Below are 6,000 nucleotides of genomic sequence, written 5' to 3'. Positions count from 1 at the left end.
ATGTATATTGTGTTACCTGCACGACCACCAAACTCACATTTTTCTTACTATCCATGTCCTGAAAGTGGTAGGTGCAGTACTTGGCAGAAAATCCAGGGCTGTCGCACTGTCCATCGCCGGCTAGCCCGAATCGTTTCCCTTCGAATGTACTTGCTAGAGACAGTTGTTCAATTTTCCAAGCATCACTAATGGCCTGAAACAGATAATCATGTTGGTATTTGTAGCACTGTGTTTTAGAAATGAAATGAAGTCCCACAAACTGAAAGAAAGACTCTAACTTTCTAAAACTGGGCCCACTAAAAAGTGATGCAGCTGCACACAGTAGATTGCCTGCTGGCAGCTTCCCCACCATCGGTTATGCAGACCATGAGAATGCATGATTTAATCTACAGGCGGCATGTATTTTGACATTACTGCCTTGTTTTTGAAGAGTCACATGAATCAATGGCCTCCGACATACTTTCCCTCTGACAGAATGCCCACATTTCAGCATACTTATAATATCCATAAAACAACTGTCGAATACTATGTATTTGCCCTCTTTCATTAGACGGTCATCCGGTGTCACACTTGTTTCGGACTGCATCGTTGAGGACATTTCACCACAACTGAAAGAAATATCGCCGATATCAGGTTCTGATGCGTCGGTGAATGCTGCTACTGGTTCATTCTCCGTCATTTCAACATCTGTTACTTCAACATTAATGGGAGAACACAACATTGTTGACAGCTTTTTTGGTGTCAATTCTTTGGCGGGTGTAGATTGTGTGAATTTATCTGCGACTACTTCCGAGCTATACTCAATACATTCAGTATCATCTTCTTGTGGTGGTGCAGTCGCACTGTAGCAATGGTCCATTACAACTTTACTGGATTCTCCGCACACATTCATTTCATGTTCTGGCCATTGGATTTGAGCATCTCTAGTCTCAACACGCAGCATCTGAATTAATAGTTCCTCCATAGTGAAAATGGTCTCGCAAGCAACATCTCTCATTCGCTTCACTGTCTGTGTATGTATAGTTCGTAGACCCACGGGTAACTACAGGACAGATTTGAAAAGGGATGTTCAGTTTAAACATAAGATAAAGTATAGTACAATTGACTGGAAAAAACATAAAATAGTCCCCAGCAGAAAGAAATTCTAAAGTTATGAACTGTTTGTAACTAACCTTATTTTTGTTTCTTTTCTTTGCAACTTTATTGACTCGACCTTCAACATCTGCACGCTGTAGCTCCGATTCGTTTCCGCATCTCTTCCCTTCCTCTTGCGCTGCAACGACTATATTTTCTGTATCCGCATAGCAGCACGGAATGAGGCTCCATCGACTCCCTGAAACATAGTACTTTCATTACTATGTATCACAATATTGATAACATAAAACACACGTGAGGACGAACACACAGGTACATCTCAATAGCTCAACACGAATGAAACATTGTGTAGAACAATCAAACGACAAGTATTCAAGCTCTGATGACCTAGTTCCATGGAACTGTCAGTATCCATACCTCTGGCTCTTCATGGACTGCCATGAATGATTGTATTGGAGAGGAGGCATCAGCAACTCCCTGAAACACAGTACTTGCGTTAGTATGGTTTTCAATATTGTAAACATAACACACACTTGGGGTCGACGGCACAGGTACATATAAAGAGATAACCACAAATGATGCATTGTCTAAAAGAATCAAGGAATATTTAAATATGATCAGATTTAATGGACTTATTTCTCCGATTTCTTTACATCTGCATCATCTAAATGGGATCTTGTGATTGTAGTGGAAGCTCCATCGTCTACCTGAAACACAGTACTTGCGTTAATAGGGAAGAAAGTATAGCAAATGGAATCACGTTAAATGATCACGCTCGATGGAGCTGTCAGTATCCATACCTCGTGCTGCTGAAGAATATCTATGGATGTTGTAAATGTGGTGCGCACTTCCGAAAGCTGTTGCACCGATTCGTATCCGCATGGTCCCGCTTCCACTTCCCCTGGAATTACTTGAATGTCAGGCTCCGCATCAAGTGCGTGGGTTGACGCTTCAACAACTACCTGAAACATAGTATTTGCATTAGTAAGGATTACAATATTGAAAACACAACACACACTTGGGGTCGACCGCACAGGTACATATCAATGGCTAACCACGAATGAAACATGGTGTAGAACAATCAAACGACAAGTGTTCCAGTCCTGATGATCACGGTCGATGGAGCTGTCAGTATCCATACCTCGTGCTGCTGAAGAACATCTAGGGCTGTTGTCAATGTGGTGGACGCTTCAGCATCTCTCTGAAAGACAGTACTTGTATTGGTATGGATAACACTAATTATAACTGAAAACAAACACCAGGGGACGACAACTAAGGTGTATATCATTTGGAAAGCACTAACCAAACAATTGGTAAAATAATCACACAATACATAAAAACTATTACTTGACATGCATAAAACAAGTCTGTAGCGGAATAGCCAAGTATGATTAACTGATACGCGCTAGAAGTGGTTGATAACTGCGGGCACATCACGGATGTAGAATGTTCTTGCTTCAGATTCAGTGGATAGTCAAGCAGTTGTAAAGGTAAATTATTGTTTGAAAATGAAATGTAAATATTAAAAAATTGCCATGTAAACCGACAGAATACTTGAGAATAATGCTATTGAAAATGCGCAATATAGCACAGTTCCCTGTGTCCATAACTAGATTTCTTTTGGGGGTTATAAAAATTGAAAAATTATTTATTGATAAATGTCATTATTCAAAAAGCCATACACTCATATCAATATCGAAAGTATTACAAGCGACACAACACCTAAAATATCAATTAATCCATTCGGCTACCTACACACTGCCGCAAGGCCTAAAGCTAAATCCGGACACTTGAATCACCAGTGGCGGAATGTGGACGAATAGAGTTGAAATAGCGTTTGCGAGCAATTTTCGTGTCGTTCGCCGTTTATTCTTCTTTGTTACCCAAGATGTGGCGTACATGTTCGAGGAAAAGTGCCGGCTGCAGATGCGGCATCGATCATCCCCTCTTGTCCTCAAAGACTTGCTGGACTCTACTTTCAAGCTCTTCCGGTGGATATCCGCAATGTCTGACCCATTCTCTTATTCGATCAACACTTTTAGGGAATACATGCATTGTAGTGCCTTCAGATTTAGCATGGGTCTTCGAAGGGCAACCGCTAATCGAACAGGCAGGCATTGTTGAAAATTCTGAAAAGTAAATATCAAGATTATTATAAAACATTGATGAATAAAAATGTCATAAAAAAGTAAATGAACCATACCATGTTCAATGCAAGGTTTGTTTTGGTCGCCGGAACTATACCAGTTCATCATGTGCGGCTAAGTATTTGCATAAGTTACAGTAATTTTTTAAATGATGTGACTAAACTCTGAACATGTGACTCGTCCCTTGGATGTTCTGTCTTGCACGAGAAGGAAACATGCTTACATTATAGACTGGACACCCGAAGGATGCAATTCGATAACAATTGTGACAGATAAAAATAAATAGATCTATTGATAGCATAACAATTGAAACTCAAGTCAATAGCAATGAGACCAATGAGCATAGCACTATTGGGTACTGTAATCGCAAATAGATAGAAATGTAAAAATGACCGAAATATGACTAGGATACATGGCCTCACCTTGACCAACAAACAGTTGGATTCAGCAGGCCGAGCAGTATGCTGCAGCAGAACAGGTAGATGGCCACAGGTAGCACACTGACGAGTTTGATCGAAGCGGTCACAGATAGCACGACGACGAGCAGATTAGCATAGATTTCAGTGCTTCTCAGGTAGAAGGTTCAGGAGTTGACTTGCAAAGCACAAATATGCTCTCATGAGACATATCAAGTGGTTTATAAAGTATTAGAAACAGGGGTGTGTTTGTGAATGAATGACGTGTGTATGTCGTTGTATTATGTGGTTTGCAGGGGGGCGCCCTGCCTCAGGGGAGGCCTGTCTGGAGTCACGGGGTCTGAGGAGGCCATGTGAGCGATGGCCCCTGGGCGTGGGATACCTTTTGAAGTGTACATGCTGTTTGACACCTTGGCCGTTTGCGCCCGTGACAGCCCCCCATGCCAGCGCTCATCCCCGGATGCGAACTGCCTTTGATAGAGGGGGGTGGGATGGATGGGCCTGGGGCGTGCAGATAAGGCACAGGAAGACTGCTGAATGGAGACACACTTATGTGGATCGCAGGGGGGCGGCCTGCCTCAGGGGAGGCCTGCCTGGAGACACAGGGTCTGAGGAGGCCATGTGAGCGATGGCCCCTGGGCGTGGGATACCTTTTGAAGTGTACATGCTGTTTGGCACCTTGGCCGTTTGCGCCCGTGACAGCCCCCCATGCCAGCGCTCATCCCCGGGTGCGAACCGCCTTTGATAGCGGGGGGTGGGATGGATGGGCCTGGGGCGTGCAGAGAAGGCACAGGAAGACTGCTGAATGCAGACACACTTATGTGGATTGCAGGGGGGTGGCCTGCCTCCGGGGAGGCCTGCCTGGAGACACAGGGTCTGCGGAGGCCATGTGAGCGATGGCCCCTGGGCGTGGGATACCTTTTGAAGTGTACATGCTGTTTGGCACCTTGGCCGTTTTCGCCCGTGACAGCCCCCTATGCCAGCGCTCATCCCCGGGTGCGAACCGCCTTTGATAGAGGGGGGTGGGATGGATGGGCCGGTGGGTGTGCAGGCAAGTGTGTGGGAGCGAGGGGCCATCAGGCCCCTCTCATCCTTTACTTCTCAGTAGAAACTCGGACCAAGTGCCTCCAGTAGTGGGTTCGCCCCTTGCCCTTACGCGATGTTAACTGTGGTTGACATTTGCGTAGAGGGGACCACTGAGCAGGACACGGGGCATCCATTTTTGTACCCCCTTTCCACTCCATCTTGGTGACCAGGCCTCACTGCGCAGAGCACATGGCCCCCACCCTCGTTCCCACTCTGACTGGAAAACTCCAGAGGTATTTGCAACAGCTAATAAATGTAACACATTACTCTTCCTCTTAGATCACTGTCCTGCATGTGAACCAGCCTGAACTAAGCACATAGCTCGTTCATCTCCACAAACGTGTCCTTGCCCATGCACCCTCGCCAGTGGAAACTTAGTGCCATTCTGACCCTGTGAGCCTGCAAGGTATTCTCTTCATGTGCCAGACCACTGACCACGCCATGATGCCCACCTAGCAGATCCCCAACTAACATTAGACCCCTACTGCAGTATATCGTTGCCTATCAATAACAAATGCCACATACCAGAGATTCTTGTGAGCACAGATCCACACTTCAAACAGTGTATTATAGTGGTCAAGACCCTTAATCTAAGGCCTGTATAATCCAATGTTAATTGATAGTATAGATATATGTGTGACTTTTATAGAGACATAACCGACTGAAAGACTTTGAACAAGTGTTATTTAGTGCATGCATTATTGAGAATATATTATGTTAGCTTAGATAGTGACCACCCTGCTTCACAGCGACCTGACCTTCACCCATTCGGAGCACAGATGTCTTGACGTCCATCCTTGAATGGAGACACACTTGATTCATTTAAAAAATCGAAACAACCGTTGTTAAAATATATGTGGTGTTTTATTTTGTATCTTATTTTGATGACACAAAAATACAAGACTTTACACATTGTACAGGTCAGGTTGCAGCACAGCGAGAGAAAATCCCCTGTACTGACCGCTGTCACTTGGGAAAGTTTCTCTTATGGCACGAACGGCACAGGCGGGTATTACTCTTCGAACGCGGTGTCCAAGCCTCCCGTGAAGCCACCATGTAAAGGAACGATAGGCCACCAGCCTGTACCACCTGTGAAAAGGAATGAAACAAACTGTTTTTAAATGACCAAGATAAGTTTAATAAACGTTTGTTGTCAATGACAATTCTTGTAACTAATGGCATTCTGCTCGGACAAATGCTATCTAGACACTGCACACTATTGAACGACTTTCATGCGTTACAATGATATGTATATG

Source organism: Ambystoma mexicanum, chromosome 3p (assembly GCF_040938575.1).
Source record: "Ambystoma mexicanum isolate Mex_15411 chromosome 3p, UKY_AmexF1_1, whole genome shotgun sequence".
Lineage (NCBI taxonomy): Eukaryota > Metazoa > Chordata > Amphibia > Caudata > Ambystomatidae > Ambystoma > Ambystoma mexicanum.
The sequence above is the reverse complement of the archived record's forward strand: the minus strand, read 5'-3'. Positions refer to the sequence as shown.